The sequence below is a fragment of the Anas platyrhynchos genome, chromosome Z, assembly GCF_047663525.1.
Source record: "Anas platyrhynchos isolate ZD024472 breed Pekin duck chromosome Z, IASCAAS_PekinDuck_T2T, whole genome shotgun sequence".
NCBI classification, from domain to species: domain Eukaryota; kingdom Metazoa; phylum Chordata; class Aves; order Anseriformes; family Anatidae; genus Anas; species Anas platyrhynchos.
Window position 1 is genome coordinate 75,958,102 of NC_092621.1, and position 19,250 is coordinate 75,977,351.

Consider the following 19,250-nt stretch of genomic DNA (forward strand, 5'->3'; position numbering starts at 1 on the left):
CCTTCTGATTTCAATAAAAACTGACTGCACAGGTGATAGATATGCTTACCTCTCCAAAATCATGATTTTTTTTTTTTTCAAGTATTATTGATGCATTTTAGATGTCTGTGTGAGACAGCTGAATGTCTTGCCCTGCTTCTTCTTGAGGTCTTGTTTCTGAGACATGTTTTTCATCTTGTTTCTGTGGGTAAATTTCTGTGGTCTGTGCATGTGGGTGAACAACTCTCAGCAGATTAACGTATGCTTCTTTCAAGACAGACTCTTCTTTTGCCATCTAGGGCTGTCTTTTTTGTATTTCAGATTTATTAGCTAATGCATAACAAGAAAATCCATATACTGAATTAAATATGCACAAGTGCACGTATTCAGAAGTGTCATTGGAGACTCTTCCCTCATATAAACAAGACATTGAGCATGGGGAGACTAGAAGTTGTTTTAGCACTATGTATGAAAAAGCTATGAGTAATCCCTCCAGTGTTTGCTGCACTGACCATTATAACTTAAAAAAAAAGAAAAAAAAGAAAAAAAAAAAGACCACTGCTCATAGCTTTTATGAGAAAGAACATAAAAAGGTTCCTTGTAAAGATTTATAGGGGAAAAAGAGGAAAATGTTCTGGATGTGACACAAAGGGAATGGAGAAAACAAGACTTGTTGAGTATCTATGAGACCAAGTTGCAGTATACCTCCTAGCTTTTCTGCAGGAGGAGGAAAGGAGGGAGCATGACACCAGCATGATAGTCAGCCAGTCATGTACTTCATAGTCACTGTTGTCAATGTAACATATGTTTTCACCTGCCTACACTAGTGTGAAAATTCGGAAAGCTTGCTTTACAGGCTCATACTGCCATCGGATTCTGCAAAGAAGTTACTGTTTAAGTTAAGAACTAGTACAGGTGTTTGGTTCTTTACTATGTGTATAAATATTTCTAACCATTTCTGGCAATTTCTTTTTTGCCAAGAGGATGCAGATTGGTGGAGCTTCCAATGCTACTGGTCACTGCCCAATGGCTTTACCCAGAATCTTGTTTCTCACTGCTGATGCAAGGCAAACAACCTATATCATTTCTGAAGAAAAAGAGGACTGAGAACAGAGGAAGAGAGGAGTTCTTTCTTATTAAGTACCTTAATGTTTTTTGTCTTGTTAGTCTTTCCTTCAACTCAGCTTAGTTCTTCAGCTTATGTAATGATGAGCTGAACAGATGAGAACCCCAGCTTTCATCCAGGGGAAAACTAATTGCTAGCCCTGCTTTGTCATAAGGAGGATGGGAAGAGGAAATGTATTCCAGACCACTGCAAGTGGGGCCATACCTTGTGATCAGCACTGCAAATGTCTGTGGTGTTCTGAAATATTGTTTTGAGAGACAACACCACTTTGGAATTAGAATTTACATAAGTACTTTAGGATCTGAGTAGGATAAAACGAGCAAATCATTATTTGAGTTGGACTGCTCTTTAGCTCTCAGGAAATGCAATGAAGTGTAACTGCAGAGTTCATTTTAGTGCAGATATTCAATGCACTGCGTGCATTCAAAATTATTAAAGGTTTACTGAAAAAGAGTTCAACCGGGGAAAAGAGATGATTTGGTTTTCCCATGGAGTTGCATTAAATTCAGAAACAATCCATGTTAACATATCTAATTTTCCTATCTGTTTCTGGATCTATTTATAATGTAACCCTGTGGTATTCTCATGGCATTTAAATATACGGTCTGAATTTTCAGACTTCCTGCATAAAAAGTAACATAGGAAGAACATGTAAAAGTTTGGTAATGTCTGAGAGCTGAGTTATCCATTACATACATGATATATGAGTAATCTAAGTTTTTCTGGTTCTGAATTGTTTTGTGAACAGCTCTGAGTTGTATTAATTTATTCATAAAGCACAGCTTCATGTGCAGCTTGTGAACCAATTTAAGCTCATGATTTGTTTGCTCCCTTTGACCATTCTGACCCAGTGCAGTTTCCATTGAAATGAATATTTCCATTCACTGTTTGCTATGTGTAATGTGTAATTGTACTCTTCATGAGGGGATGTCATTGTTTCTCTTCACTGAAATATTAAAAAAATGAATTCAGAAAAGTAACTGAAGAATACTCTTGTTTTTAAGTGAATACACTTATTTACATGCAAATAAAGATAGTTGTAAAAAAAAAAAAAAAGTTTCTGAGTCATTAATGTAAACAATAACTCGTACAAACCAATAACCAAGCATCTCAGGGAAAAACACAGAATCACAGCCATGGTTGTAGTGGTGCAGAAGAGCCTTCTGCAAAATTTTATCCCTCAGTAATCCCTGCAGAGAGAGCTTTCCCAAAGGCACACAAAACACACCCTTGCAGAATTAAGGTGGATCTACAAACAACACAAAACTTGATACACCTAAGGTTCAGTGAGAACTACCTTTTGTGTCTGCGTTTTTCATCTCACTTCACCTGACCCTTGTAGAACTGTTGCCTAACACTTCAGATAAATATATTGTTGTTTTTCTAGGTTTGTGAGATGGAGGCTTTAAAATTATATACAAGTAGTTTCCATGTGGGAATGAGAGCCATTTAAGTACAGGCACAAACTAGCTAGAGCTTAATGTCTCACACTCCTTCTGAGTTAGAGCAGCTCTTTGGGTAGTGCCTGCTATATTTTCATTGGCTTGTGTTCATGTCTATTTTTGCTCACTTACTAAATGTTCTGCACGATGCTGGGAAGCAGTGCTATAATAGGATGATGCAAATGCAGGATACTCAAGAGTTAATACAGCAACACAAGGAACTTTCTTCAGGCACTTGTCCTGCTCTGGTGTCCAGCACTCACTTTGAGCGCAATCACTGGAGATAAGCGAGGGCAGAATTTGACATGAGGGTTTTCAAGTGAGATTTTCAGAAGCACTCAGCATGACATTACAGCAAATGGCAAAGTCCTCATTTTGCTGGTGTTTTCCAGAGACACAAATCTAGGTCTTTGCTGCATGCACTTGAAAACCTTCTCTCTGACTTCTACCATTATCACTGTGTATCCAAGGTCAACAGCAACAGCAGTAAACACGGGAGTAGGACTAGAAAATTCAGAGACACTTAGTGTTTACTTCAAAACAGCTGTAGTCAGTCTAGGAAGTAAGAGAAAAATCTCCTGTCCTTACTTGTAACTTATATGAAAACCTTTTAAGGACAGGGCAAAAGCCCACAATGATGCAATTGTTTTGGTATTGTGTAGTTTCTCACGCAAGCTTGTGGGTGGCTGCAAAACTTGGTTTGAATTTTACAGCTTCAAGTAAAACATCTCAAAACAGCAGATCTTTTCTCTGGTTCCCTTTTTATGCATAACTATCCAGATGGGAAATAAAACAAAAAAAAGATACTTATTTTCCAGATCTGTGAAAACAATCTGCAGGCCAAGATTTAAGGGATCAAAATAGCAATGCCAAATTTAATATGTATGACATGATTTGTAAGGCCACTGATTTCTGACAGTGATGTGGAAGGTGCTACAGAGAACATAACACAAAGCAATTGTGCTCTGCTATCGTCCTGAGGAGGGTGAATCCTGCTGGCAGACTTTGGATCCTATTCAGATTTCAGTAAGAGTTTTAAGACGTGGGATGTCAGTAGGGAAACTCTGCTCAGTTTCAATAGAAGCTGTGGAAAATATTACTTCTCACTCTAAAGTTACTGGGATTCAATTCTATTCTTTATTATATGATTATGAATCCTTAGGGGATTTATACTAGTGTAAAAATAAGTTTGACAGTTATGTCACATAGGTCAAATAGGCCTATCTCTTGTACTAGAGAATTCCTTTCAACATGTCCAACAAGTCCATGGGTCCGGATGGGGTTCATCCCCGGGTGCTGAAAGAGCTGGCGGACGTCATCGCGGAACCTCTCTCAATTATTTTTCAACGATCCTGGGATTCTGGAGAGGTCCCGGTAGACTGGAAGCTGGCAAATGTTGTGCCGATTTTCAAGAAGGGTCAGAAAGAAGAACCTAGCAATTACAGGCCTGTCAGTCTCACGTCAGTGCCTGGTAAAATCATGGAGAAGATGGTTCTCGAACGTATTGAGGCGCACCTGGGGGACAAAGCAGTCATTGGTCCCAGCCAGCATGGGTTTGTGAAGGGCAGGTCCTGCCTAACTAACCTGATTTCCTTTTATGATAAGATCACCCGTATGGTGGACCAAGGGAAACCAGCTGATGTGATTTTTTTGGACTTCAGCAAGGCTTTTGACACGGTCTCCCATAAGATCCTACTGGACAAAATGTCCAGCATACAGCTAAATAAAAACATCATACGATGGGTGAGCAATTGGCTAACAGGCAGGGCCCAAAGGGTTATGGTGAATGGGGCTGCGTCAGGCTGGCGGGCGGTCACTAGTGGGGTCCCTCAAGGCTCCATTTTAGGGCTGGTACTTTTCAATATTTTTATAAACCATCTGGATGTAGGAATAGAAGGTATTTTGAGCAAGTTTGCCGATGACACCAAACTTGGAGGAGTTGTGGACTCGAATGAGGGTGGAAAGGCCTTGCAGAGGGATCTGGATAGGTTGGAGAGCTGGGCGATCGCCAACCGCATGAAGTTCAATAAGAGCAAGTGCCGGGTCCTGCACCTGGGACGGGGAAACCCTGGCTGCACGTACAGACTGGGCGATGAGACGCTGGAGAGCAGCCTAGAAGAGAGGGATCTGGGGGTCGTGGTAGACAGCAAGTTCAATATGAGCCAGCAGTGTGCCCTGGCAGCCAGGAGGGCCAACCGTGTCCTGGGGTGCATCAAGCACGGCATCGCTAGTAGGTCGAGGGAGGTGATTGTCCTGCTCTACTCTGCGCTGGTGCGGCCTCACCTCGAGTACTATGTGCAGTTCTGGGCACCACAGTATAAAAAGGACATGAAACTGTTGGAGAGTGTCCAGAGGAGGGCTACGAAGATGGTGAAAGGCCTGGAGGGGAAGACGTACGAGGAACGGCTGAGGGCACTGGGCCTGTTCAGCCTGGAGAAGAGGAGGCTGAGGGGAGACCTCATCGCAGTCTACAACTTCCTCGTAAGGGGGTGTCGAGAGGCAGGAGACCTTTTCTCCATTAACACTAGCGACAGGACCCGCGGGAACAGGGTTAAGCTGAAGCAGGGGAAGTTTAGGCTTGACATCAGGAGGAAGTTCTTCACAGAGAGAGTGGTTGCACACTGGAACAGGCTCCCCAGGGAAGTGGTCACTGCACCGAGCCTGTCTGAATTTAAGAAGAGATTGGACTGTGTGCTTAGTCACATGGTCTGAACTTTTGGGTAGACCTGTGCGGTGTCAAGAGTTGGACTTGATGATCCTTAAGGGTCCCTTCCAACTCAGGATATTCTATGATTCTATGATTCTATGATGTCTTGAGACCTGAGCTGGTGAGCACAGGCTCCAATGCAGAACACACGTGCAGATCAAATAATGCAGTCATGATCTCAGGCTTTGCAACAGGAGCTCAAAATGTGCTGAGGCAGTGAGAAAATGTTTTTTTCTACCCTCTCCTTATTTGGACCAAATTTTGAACCTCCCAAAAGTCATAAAGATGGAAACAGATAAATAAGAACTACACCCCTCACACAGAAATGAATGAAGGCTGGACTCTAGAGGTTGAACAAGAGGAAGGAGCAGTGGTGACATGGGACAAGACTATCATGATGCATCTGATAAAGAAGGCAGAAGCAATGTGATTTGGGGGAAGGTCTTTTCAAGAACGTCAAAATCTTTTTTTTTTTTTTCAGTCTCATGGGTACAACACACCCTTTTAGGCATTGCATACTTCCTGACATTTTTACTTTAAGTAGAAGGAGAAAGAGATGAAGAGAAGGGAACAGTTGACTTATGATCTTTGTTTGCTCCTCTTTTTGCTTTTTCCAAGTGTGCCATGGAAATGACTGAAAAGCAGCCCCATGTTGCTCTTCCACCTTCTCAGGCTCTGTGAGGGCGAACCTGCTCATCCACATGAAAGGTAAAGGTGCATCCAGACTGCTAGTGTTTCAGGCCAAGCACTGAATATTCCAAGACAGTAAATCACCCTTCCTAGAGGGAAGAAAAACAGGCTTCCTTTCAATCTAATTAATACTGCCAACAATCCACACTTTATAGCTATAAATACATCGTTGACTTCAAGGGATCTAAGAACTATGAAATAGGACTGGCAAAATTATTTCCATTCATGGGTGTATAGGATATAGAACCATATTTTAAGCAAAACAGGCCTTCTGTTCCCAATTTTCCTAAAAACATGCTTTACTCATAAACTCAGGACATATGCACTTTCTCTTCTGTAATGAAACCAATTTGGGGAAAAAATAGAGAAGAAGAAGAAGAAATTAAACTGTGTGTTATTTTCCCAAAGGCTGTATTTTAATGTGTGGACAGAAGTCACTGTGTGTCAAAGAGCTTAGGCCATGTGCCATGTCAGCTTCACCACCCAGCACCACACCACCTGGCTGAGACCAGTATAAGGTTGCAGGGCTTGGGGCTCACCTCCAGGAGCTACAAGTCATAGGAACCCACATGTCTGTGGAGCCAGCAGCAACAGAGACCAAACTGTGTGTATCCTGAGCAAATATGTGGTTTCCACTGCTGGGGTATGTGTGTATGTGTTCATGCATAATTTGCTCGTGGACTTCAACAGGGTAGTTGAGCAGTAAGGCTGAGAGAGCAGAGGGCTGAGAGTCTGTTGCTGCTGTGACCATAGGTCTGGACCTGATCAGCAAGTGGTTCAGGGTGGTGGGTCCTGGGAACTCATATATTCCAGCAGAAGCTCTCTGTATCTTGTGCTCATGCGCCTATCAGGAATAACTGCTCAGCCTTGCTACTGACTGGACCTTGGGTCCTGACATTGCATCAGCCTCACACCTGTGGGGATAATGGACTTGGCATACCAGAGAGAAGAGACCACAAGGCACATCTGCAAGGAGAGGCTAATGAGGCAAAGCAAAACAAGTGTGAAGTATTCATGATCTATGTGCCCTCTGCATGCTGCTAACTGCTCAGTGGAGCAGGTTGGGAAAAGGGGGCCCAAGATGGGGAGATTGCAAGTCACTGGTGCTCACCGTTAGCTGTTCTCTGTGCTCACTTCTGCCCAGACACAAGGATGGCATCTCACTCCTTTCCCAGCAAGGTCCTCAGCCTGAGAAATCTGGTTCTGAAACAAAAGCAAGCTCCTTTCAAATAACGCTGGAAAAACATCCAGAAGTAGGGTCTGTAGCCCTCTCTGAGCCTTATATAGGAAAATTGTTTATAGACAGGCAGCATCAGTGAGCCACACTAACTGTGAGTTGCAGCACCTTTTCTGACCTCCACCAGCCTGTGGCTTGGGGGAGTCACCGTGGTGGTCCCTGTCCTTGTCACATCCAGCCTGAATTGCTGGGACTTGTGCTAGGGATTGCTTGAACATCACTTTGCAGCAGAAAATAGCAGAACAGCCTTTCCCCTGATTACTCTTTTAATAGCATATAGCTCACTCTGCTGTCCATTTCTGGAGGCAGGTCAAGGTGTTAATTGCTCTTGGCTAAGAGCTCCATTACCTAGCAATCTCTTCTCTTTATCCATCCTCTTAGAGCAGCTGAATTCTGGGGACTGCTCTTTCCAGCTGCTGGAATTAAATGCTGCAGTCTCTGAGGCAGCTAATGTGAACTGTGTATGCACCAGTATATCATCTTTTCTCAAAGCAGAAATATTTTATGGAAATTAACCAAGTTTGAACAATTTTTTCAACAAGTACATCAGCTAAAGATACATGAAATGAAAACAGATTTTTCTACTGAACCAGGCTGCTTGGTGAAAATTTTCAAAATCCCCTCCCACCAAATTTAGAAAAAAGGCCTGAGACCTCAGAAACAACCAAGAAATGGAGCTGTCATCTCAAACTCCACTTACACCACTCGTCCCATACATGCAGCCAGCACTGAGTGTGTGAAGGAAGCTCTGATGTGAGCCAGCCTCCCTCAGGCAGGATCCTGAGGAGGTTGTTTTCATTTAATGCTGTGCAATGAGAACTTGGGAGAAAAGCAGTTTGGGAAGATTTTCCCTTGTAGACAAGAACTGAGTCTGGCAAGCTTCAAGGCACCTGTTAAATGAAAGTTTCCATTAAAAAGCATTGCATTTAAACACGGTGACTTAAATCATTCATGGATATCAGAATGTTCATATCATGGAAAATACTTTGTATACTTGAGAGGTGAGAGATTGTGATGTACTACCTTATCACCTTATCAGTGAAGTAACACCTCAGGAGGAAGAATTTAAAGTATTTTGGCTCCATAAGCAATAAAGAAGCATTATTTCTTTGATTAGCAGAAGATTTCTTCTATCTACTGAAACTTTTCCACATGTCTCTAACACTTAAATTAAAAATATATGACATCTATTTGTAAAGTGTGAATCCAATAAATCTTGAGTTCTGATTTACAATTCTCACCTACATCCAGAGAAAAGAAATTAATTCAGATCAAACTTAAAAAGATAAGCCACTTCTTAAATAAAAGTGTATTTAAGATACGTTCATTTGTATGAACATGTATGTTGTATTCATTTTAATATGTTTTTAAATTTTGGATATGTGTTTCAAATATACACATCACTAAGATTTTAAATAGCTGCTCAGAAAATTCTAGCTTAATGAAAAGAGACAGGAAGAAGACAAACCTAGCCACCTATTTCTTAATTTCATATAAGAAAAACAATGTTCCTTGAAATATTTGCCCTTGTTACTCCCATTAGATGTTGTTTGAAAAGAGTCATTCTTCACATGTGGCTATCAGTTTGAAAATTATTCACAGATGATGCTATTGCTTGCTTCACACTAGGGTTAAAACCAAGCACACTTCTGTGGAGGTCAGGATGGGAATCAGGACCCTATTGCATAGGTTTCACCCATACTGCTGCCAGAATGAAACAATCAGATGTGAACATTCTCAAAAGCCCTTATTTATTTTTGGTCATGGGGACCATATTAACCGGACACCTGATCCACAAATCAGTGGAACTTATATTTCCATTAATTTGTTAACTACATCTAATTACAGATTTTTCTGCTCAGCATCCAAGAGAGAAAGAAGGTACCTGTATAACACCCTTGCCTGTTTTCTTTGGGGTTAGGGCCAGATCCTAGGCAGTGTCATAGCATCACTCTTTTTCCCGTATTTTAAAAAAGCAGCATTCTTGATAATGTTTTAAGTGTTGTGTTTTACACTGTTCACTCCTTAATTCCTGTGGAAATTCCATGGAATCAAAAAGCGGAAAAGAGTAGTTCAGTTGTAGGTATGTAGAAGGTGGAACAGCCTGCAGAGAGAGACTGAAGGGCTTCCACCTTGAAAAGTGAAGGTTCTTCAGAAAAAGTGTCTGGCAATTGAAGATCAGACTCCTGCCAGCAGCATTTCACCATATCACCATCCAAAAACCTTTCAGTGTTACTAATATATATATACATATTATTTTTTTTCCTAGCAGGATGAACAGCATATGAACTTCTGACCAAATATTTCTTCTCTTGAGTGACTGCTGAAGAGTTAAGTACAGAAAAGGGAAGGAAGATATATTTTCTCTTTAACCTGATTTGCTGGGTATCCCTGTAAAATATGTCAGCCCTAACCAGCTGTAAATTTGGAAATATCACTATGTAAAACCTTCTGTTTCCCGTGCCTCACCATTACATTATTTTGGAATGGGCATGCTCGCCACTTTACAAGGCACACAAAAGAAAGCAATTTTTAAAATCCCCCCAAATGAATTACAACTAGATTAAAAAGTAATAGCAATCTGCTTCATAGCTGGATACACACAGCCTGTCTGTGGGTGAGATTGCAAGATATGTCATAAACCAAAAAGCTGGATTCAGGCTGTACATTTTCCTCTTCCCAGGACAAGACCTGTATTACTTTTCTACCATGTCCTAAATTTCTTCCATTGTATTTTTATTTCATGTGATCTCTGGAGAGCATGATAGGACCTTTTTTCTCCTGCTCACTGACAGTCCCACTGTGTGCAAGGTTCAGTGGAATGAGTGTCATCTCTGATTTATTAACAAGATTCAAGAGCAGGCCATTACTCAGGACACAAATGAAAGCCAAGGAATTCACACAATCTGTATGCATGGCACATCCTGAGCAACAATTTGAAAGGACTATAATTCATTTCAGCACTCGGCTGGAAAGATGCAGAGCGTCCAGGCCCCAGACATTGCCACAGAAAATGGCAGCAAGGCTCCTGCAGGATGCTGATGATAAATGGGAATGTTTTCCTCTTCTCTGTGATGGCTGCCTGCAGGTCAAAAATTCTTTGAAGACAGGTGGATTTGTTTAACCTGTGAGAGATTACACAACTCTTTTCCAGGGGTGTATTGCAGGGATGTTTTGATGTGAAAACCACTGGAAAAACTTGTCTTAAGACCCTATGTTTTCAAGAGTCATCAGCCAGGCACCCTCACCAATATATTATTCCTGGGTTTGGGGATCTCTTGACTCAAACAGCTTTTTTGTGCTGCTTTGGAAACTTCACAATTTGGTGGGCTCGCTTTAAACTGCCAAAACATCACAGGAGACTTTGCAAATGCAAAGCATGCAATGCATATTTAGAGTGAGCAGTAGTCTGACTGCATTTCAGCAATATGGGCTGTGCACAGCTTTAGTAAGCTGTAGTACCTGCATCACTTTTTCTGGCTCAGTAAATAGAGGTAAATATTGCTCACTTTGAGAGCAAAAGACAAGGGTAGTCTGACTTTGCAGTGGTTGCCTAAAACCTGCAGATTCTCATTTCCTTCTTCAAACTCAATCAGTTTTGCCTTGCAGCAGTAACAACTGCTACTGCTGATAAGTTTCCCAGGTTCGTACAAAACCTCCCCTCATTGGCAGCCTGGTTAAATTGTCTCTCTGCAGAAGGAGCTGTCATTTGAGAAGCTCATGCTCAGCTGAAAAGCTCAGTTCCAGTTTCATCACTCCCAAGCGGCAGTGGTCTCAATTCAGAGTATTAATACTCAGTGCGTGCCTAGTGAAAAGCAACCTTCATTTTGCTGAGAAAGACTCATTACTGCAGCCCCCGCCTCATCTGCCACAGAGTGGGTACAGCACGTAGGCCTGTTTGTTTTCTCTGTGTTTAACAGTTCAGTTTGCTTACTCCCTACCACCTACCCCCCCCCCCCAAAAAAAAAAATTACTTTCCTCTTCCACCAAGAAAATATAATTTGCTGTGTTTTGCTCTTGTCCTGCAGTTGTCCCTTAAATCTGTCTTCGCACTTGTAGATCTGAGACATCAGCTTCTCTCACTGTGCTGCAAGCCAGGCATAGGCAACTCCACAGAGAAGCAGGAGGTCTTCCTCCTCAGAAGACCAGCATGACAAGATCTGTCCAAACCAACAACTATTTTAAAAATATAAAAAGTTTCAACTTATGCTCAAATTGCAAAATTAAAGCCAAAGAGCCTGTAACAAGGAGGTAACTGATCTCTCTTTCAGACTGGCTCTAGATGTACAAGGTCATGAGTCTTTTATCTGTGTACAAGTAGTAAGAACCATAATTCATGCTCTTGACCTTATGAAGGCAGATAGCAAAAGATTCTGAAGTCCTGATTTTCCATTTTTTCATAAAATTGTAAAACCAACCAACCAACCAAACAACAACAACTACAAGAAAAAACGGAGCTCCTCACCCCTTCACATGTGGCTGCTCTCCTGTCATCCAATTTCACCACTTGGGGAAAATTCCAGGCTGTGTTGGAGCACTCTTGCATGTGCTGGTGTAATGGGATCTCAAAGGCAGCCAGTGCCAAGTCATACCATAAGTATAAAAGACCTGTTTAAAAAATTGCATGCTGCGAAGTGATGTAACAGAAATAGCAAATTATTTTCCTTTTTATGGGATGAACACCAGCATAAATGCAATAATAAACTGTTATTTTTGTTGGTGGTGGTAGTTTTTCCTAGGGTTGCCATAGTTACCCTCTGGACAAAAACAGACAGAAAAACTTGTGCCTAAAGGGAAATTCACTGTGAAGTCTTTGTCAGTCAAAAATTGATAATATAATATAACATAAGGTTTGCCACAGTGAAACCAGAGGTTTAGTGTTGATGCGCTTTTTTTTTTTTTTTCTCCAGACTGGAACTATCTGATTTCAGTGGTCAGCTCTGAGGGCTTGTGGGAGGCTTGTCTGTAACTGAGACAGATCAGTTGTAGGTACCTGCTCCAGATGAATTCCCTGCCTCATGGCACTGACTGATCTGGTGGTCTTTTGACAAAGAACTCACACCATTTAACTCTTTTGGCATGCTGAGTACTTTGTGGACCACATGTGCTGTTCCCTAACACAGAGAAAGTATATTTCTCTTACACGTTATACACACTTGAGTAAACACGCTCAAAGTGTAGCAGTGACTAAAAGAACAACACAAAGCCCCAGAAGCTGTATAAGGAAGCACAAGACAAGAACCTCTACAAAGACTACTAGAGGCAGAACTGGCTTATTAAATGCAGACTTTTACCCCTTTTTTTTCCCCTTTTTGTCTAGTTCTTTATTTTTCCACCATGAATTCAGGAATTCAAGGTTTTGAATCCCAGGACTTTTGCATATAAGCAAGGACCTAGAAGCACCCACGTTTCAAGGCATCTGGATGTAGTCTCAAATCAGCTTAAATTACAGCCTAGGAGGAAACCTTCCATTACCAAACCTGGTCTTGTTCCCTGCCATAAGAAGACATACTAACTAAAAGGAGTCAGACATGAATGTGCTTGAAGAAAGGGTGATACAGAACTGGCCCCTGTGTCTCAGTCATCCTTTCATGTACAGTGCATCCATTGTGCATCTTTCTATTCTTCTGTCTGGATCATGACCACTGGTATGTACATCACTAATGGTAAGTGCTGCAGTGTTTCTGTACTCCTATATTTATTAGCTATTGAGCTTTAAGCACCTTGAGCTTCACAGTTACCGTCTTGCAGTAAGCCAAGTTACATTACGGAGTCAAATATGTAAGCATGAATAACCTTAACAACAAGAACGTTAAAATATATATTAGGCTAAAGAATTAACTATGAATTAAAATATTGATTAATTATAGAGTGTTATATTTTATGCAGTAGCTATTTATACTGCCTGAGCTGATGACTGGAAATCTGGAGAAACAGATTTCACCATTATGGCCAGATAAACAGAGAGCAGAGTTTGGATGTGATGGTGCTTCGCAGAAGGACAGGATTAGTGGTGCATAAACCATTCTCAAGAGGTGCTTGCCACCTTCTTAAAAATCACTAATGGAGAAGTTTCTTTGACCTTTAGAAGTAATCTATTCTTATGTGTATTATCAGCGCTTTCAGCAGCAACAGTCTGAGGAAAAGATGTTTCCCTCTGTCTTTATTAAAGGCTACTGCACAGGAGAAGGGACCAGAAAGAGCTTTCTAGACCTATGTGTAGATAGGTGCATCACCAGCCTACCTGGCTGGGCTGTATTTTTCATGTTAATGTTATGACTGCCTTTTTCTCAGCCACCATGGATTCCCTGCTCTTTTCTGCAGAACAAGTCTCTGGCCAATTTCCTCTGCTTTATTTATACAACTCATCTTTCCTACTAAGTGCATTATGTTGCCTTACTCTGTATTAAATGATACCTTATTTTTAAGATCCTCATTGCCATTTATCAAGGTCATTTTAAGTGTTAGGCATTGGAACAGGCTGCCCAGGGAAGTGGTGCAATCACCATCCCTGGAAGCCGTTAAAAGGCGTTTAGATGTAGAGCTTAGGGGTATGTTTTAGTGGGGAGTGTTAGCGTTAGGTCAGAGGTTGGACTCGATGATCTTGAGGTCTCTTCCAACCTAGACATTCCGTGATTCTGTGATTCTGTGTCTCTCATTACTTGTCCTGCCTTGGCAGGTTTTGTATCAGCACAATGAATAACTCCCATCACCCACTAACTCCTTCCCCCTGCAAGCTGCCAATGGTGTGCCTGCCCACAAAAAGTTCAAGCTGAGATGGGAAAAAAAAAAAATATATATATATATATATGTGTGTTATGAACGCAAAAACTGTTGTCATTAGGTTATGACCTACTGATGGTGTCCTCTCTTTAACAGCATACACCTCAGGAAGAGAAGAGTAATGCAAGAGTGTTGCATTGCTTTCCCAAATACCGTCCCAGACCCCTAAGGCCAATTTTAGGCTCAGTACCTTCATGCCTGAAATTGACTTTGTGTTTAACAAACCTTGGATTTCTTTTCAAGAATGTGTACATTTGGACTTGACTGTTCCTATGTGTTTTCCTACAGCAATATCAAAGGATGCTGGTTTCAGCCTTGAAACCCATCTGAAGAAATTCTTTCCCACCTTTTTCTTGACCCTGTCTCATGTTTTTCTAGGTCATCTGTTCTGCCCTGCAATTACTTGAGGTATTGACTACACAGAGAAGAAGAGAACTGATCAAGATTAAAAATAATCTATTTTGGAAGAAAATGGTGAAATTTTACTCTAATAAAGTAAATTGCCAAGGAAATACTGATGTCAAATTTAGAGAGGATACTGAAATCTCTTACAAAATATTTCATCTGTAGAGAAAGATATTTTCTACCTATTAATTGAAAGAATGTAGAAGGCTCATTATAGGAGAAATGAAGGACAGAAATGGAAAATGAATTATGGAGTATAACTATCATTTGTCATTGCAGCTGTAGAGATTTTGGAGCAATCGTTTTTTATTTGTAGTTTCCCATGGGTTTCCCACTAGCATTTAAATATTTCTTCAAAAGGTGTTTCTAGATATCTGCAGCCTATAAATATATTAAATCAAGGTCCTAAAGCATGAATGTCTGATGAAACTGCATTAAGAGATTCTGGCAGAGATGAAGGCAGCATATACATTGCAAAAATGTCAGCAGTGTAGATGGCATATAGAAACCTTGTAGCTAAAGCCTCCTGAAGATACCTTTGGTAAAAGAGAGATCTGTTTTCTTTGCTCAGTGGTTACAGGATCTTTGGTTCCAATTCAGATCACAGCAGTAAATGACACGGATGTCACTCAGGTGATACTGACTTCAGATTTGATAGTTTTTTCCTGGATTCTGGATGTCCCTCTGTGCTTAGCACAACTTTCCACAGGTTTCACATTTTCACTGAGCTTTTACTTGGTGGATTTAATGGGACCTCTGTGAAAACTTCTGCAAAATCGATGAGCTGCCAAAAGAGATTTCATATGGGTACAGATCAGTGGGCATCACTACTCACACAGAGTGTATCGACAGCTGCTCAGGCAAGGCACACAGTAAGCATGAGGTTGGCTCTGACCTTGCTGCTGTCCATCCTAATAGGCAGACAGCTGTTGATATCGATGCTGCAAGTTTGGACCAACTTTCTCCACAAGTACACACATGCTGTGGGAGCACAACCACTGGCAGATGCTGAAGGAGACACCTAACTGCACATATCAACTCAGAACAATGGAAAAACAAAATTAAAATACTTATCTACATGCTTTAGAAATGATGTTTCAGTGCTGCATGACATTTTGGCAGTTTTTCTCATGAAAATGTGGCTGAAGTCTTTGATCCATGATGTTTTTCTGAATTTGCTAAACCAGATAAATCATACATCGAATCTACGAGAACTGCCCTGATAGAGAGCATTTCCTCTGTATTTTGCCCCTGGTATGTATTAACATCCTTCTTTCTTTTATCCTCCTCTTCACATGTGTGATTAAATACATCATTTCAGCAGTGACACATTCCAGAAAACACAGTTAGCATTTCCAGCTCTTCTGCCAATATTCAGACAGCAGCTAAACAGAGGCTTAAATCCTTCCTTCATTTATTTCCATGTGTTTCATTATTTTTCATTTTCATATACTCATTATTTTTCATTTTCTTATTTGCAGAAAACCTGTATTTTTTTGTAACAGAATCATATTCTCTAGGCTGAGATTTTCGCAGGTATGTTGTTGAACACTGTAGAGAACCATTCTTCTTCTGCAGCAAAAACAATGATAAAATAGCTTTACTGTTTTTACATGTCATCTAGTCTTTTATTATTTTTATTATTATTTTTGCAGGGATAGGAATATTTTGGAATGGGATGTCAGAAGAAAGGCAATACGAAGTAAAGGAGCTTGGCGAAGACCATTTAGAGAAGTTTGCTGTGATGGAAAAGAAGGGGGTAACCCAATGTAACAAGAGATCAACATTCATCTAGTGGAGGGCTAAAGGGACGCATTCTGTTTTAAAAATAAGTAAATCATATTGTCCATGAGGGAAGAGCAGGCTACCTTTCACCTACCATTTTCAGCACCATCATAAGAGTAAGTAGATGAAAAAAAGTAGATGAAAAAAGCTTTTTCTGCTTTTCTTATAAGTCCCCTGCACAACCACTCCCTGGATGAGTATCACACCTCAAGTGATACTGTGGAGTAGCTCAGGGTCTCACAGCTTTCCTTCCCTCTACTTTCAGTTTGTAAATAAGTATTTGTTTTCTTCTTAACTAATGCAAGCAAAATCCTAGCTTCTCAAGGGCAAGCTGTTTTTTTCCACTGCCTTATCCTGCCATGTATTGCAGTGCTCCTACAAGCAGGACCAACTGTGGTCCAGCACTGGATGTAGTCACTTTCTGGAGGATGTAGAAGAAGGAGGTATCTCCCGTGCAGCCTGCCAAAACTGTAATGGCTCTGCAGTGCTAAAAAAAGATGTTTTTATGTCATCAATGGCAAGCATGAATTCACTCAGGAAAAGTGAATTTATTTGAAAGATGGTGTTTTTTATGGATACCACTCAGAAAAGCAGAATATCACCTTAAAATTTCAACACATTAAGCTAGAGGTACAAGAGCATGCATAACCAGCCATAATGCAAATATTAAATACAAGTTAATTCTCTGTTGAGTGCTTGTAGTGACGTAGTCTGTAGCATTTCCTTGAGTAAGTGAAAGTAATCTTGGGATGTATTCCAGTTAAAAACAAACTTTTACAAATACTTCTGTATGTTTAATGTTTCCCATTACATGGTTCATTCAAAGCACTTACCAACCCTTCATGTCATGTACATTAGAACCAAAAATCCTCAGGGAGTAAGTTGGGAAAACGTACAAGTAGAAAACACACCCGTCTTCTTTTAACTTCTGACCTGGGGTCTGGATTTTCTAATTCTTCTTTTTTTCTGAGAAATAAAGGGAAGAAAAAGACAGAAGAGATTCTGCAGAAGCATATATCTTCTTAAGAGTAAAATAGTGTGCCCACTTGTGAATTTGCCTGTTTATCAGTGTCCAGGTATAAAAATGACAAAATGTAAGAAGAAAAAACAAATCAAATCAAAACAAAACAAAATAAAAAAGATATTTTTATAGACTGTAACTAAATCCAGCACACCTTGCTATCTTAACTCTGACCAGATGTGGGAATAGACAAAAAAATGCAAGCTGTTTTGATTCTACATCATCCTTTTATTTTCCATTCACAATAAATACTGTATTTGGATGAGACCACCAGAACCTGAGATCATTGTTCATGGAATTTCACAGAGTGTATGAGTGGAGGGAAATTATCCTCACTGATCACCACAGGTGCCACAGAGAGGGTCCCATCACAACTTCTGCAGTGTGTTCACACAGGCTGAAGATGCTGGGGGCAGGAGCGACACGGGAATGAAGAGAGGGCTCTTGTCTGTGGAGAGATTCTGCCCAGCCAAGCAATGGGGAACTTGACAAATTCATAAAAAAGGAAAATAATACTGTAAGATGCTGATATGGCACATGACACATTTGTGTTGGTACAGCCCTGGGACCCCTCAGTGTTTTCTCTGTGCAGACAGTTAATAACTACCTGTTACACAGGGTTGGGAGACCCCATTGTGCCCTCCTGAGTGCTGCCACCTGCACCAGCTGTAATGAGGGCACTGTGTTTCAGCACCCTGTTTATTTCATATTTTTAGTTTGGCACCACTACAATGGCTGGAATTATAAAAGTAACATTGTTTTCCTGTTGTTTTTCCCATCTCTGTTCATTCTTTTTTTGTTTTCAGAAAAAAAATAAATATTGTACAACAGAAAGAACCAAGTCATCACCCCAAAGTAGATATCACCTTAACAGAATATCTTAATTTGAATCACTTAACCATAAGCATTGTATGAGCCTAATTCTCATATAATATTATCATTGGCCATAATGCAGATTAATAAGGGATAATTCCAAGTAAAAAATAATAATAATAAAAATCAGAAATTCAGAGACTGATTTTGCTCATTTAATAGTCATTCTTGATTCATTGGCACTAAACATTTTCAACAAAAAAGAGTCAGCTTTAATACACTTTCTATTTAAAGATATTAATCAGAATTTGAGATTGTTAAAGTATCTTGCACAGACATTTTTGAATGGAGAACTTTTTGTTATAGCTATTTTGTCATAGATAAAGTGAAGTGGATCTATACAGAGGTATACAAAGGCTAGCATTACAGTAAAATATTCAGAATTAGTTTAATTGTTTCCCCTGGTTTATGTCTATTTGATCACATTTTCAGCTCATAGGTATTTCCTCATATTTTAACATCTAATGGTGATTTTGCATGGGAATATCTTTGGACATGAAAAAATTGTTCCAGGCAATAAGATCTCATTTTTGTCTTTTTGTCATAATATTACTTCTATTTATCTGTACTGTTGATACTAGGTTCAAACTAAATGTATGAAATAAGGCCTCAGCTTACAACATGGCTAATATTCCTTACTCAGAAGATGCAGCTTCCACTTCATATAAAAAAAATATTTTTCACAAATTTTTGTATAATTTCTGTACTTTGAGAATACAGTAAACAGGAACGTTTATTCTGATATGAGGATTAGAAAACTATTCAGTGATTATGCAGCTGTTATGTTGGTCATATCTGCAGATAGCTAAGTTTATTTACTAGGTTCCTATTTACAGACTGCATTTCATAGCTTTGTGCAAAAGAATTCAGATCAACCTGTAATTACAAGTTTCCTCAGCATTGAGGCACAAGAAAATCTTAACAACATTGGAGTAAAGAAGTCATTGCTGAGTAAAATTCCTTTACCAGGTATTCTCTGTCAGCATCAGATGAGCTCTGCTATTTGTAATTAAATTATCGTCTAAGACACAGTGCTAAAGGGGAAAATCAAACAGGCAAAAACATAAAAACAGCAACAACAACACTTACTAATTGCCAGTGATTCAAACCTGTCATGCATTTACATGTATGACACATATATTCCATCTCAAATATTCCGTTTTGCCACCCATTTTTACATGTTCTACCTGGTACAGTGGAAG

General features: G+C 40.1%; 1 long non-coding RNA gene across 3 annotated transcripts; it reads left to right on the top strand.

The window, feature by feature from the left end:
- Positions 1 to 10,918: 10,918 nt before the first annotated feature.
- On the top strand, positions 10,919 to 18,139 carry LOC119714595 (uncharacterized). 3 transcript variants are annotated; one of them, XR_005261958.2, is made up of 4 exons: positions 10,919 to 11,060; positions 11,210 to 15,623; positions 15,851 to 15,905; positions 16,025 to 18,139. It is a non-coding gene; the product is annotated as an uncharacterized lncRNA (long non-coding RNA). The 3 variants fall into 3 exon arrangements; XR_011805967.1 differs by having other exon boundaries at positions 11,210 to 12,847; positions 14,343 to 15,905; XR_011805966.1 differs by having other exon boundaries at positions 11,210 to 15,905.
- The last annotated feature ends 1,111 nt before the right edge of the window (positions 18,140 to 19,250 follow it).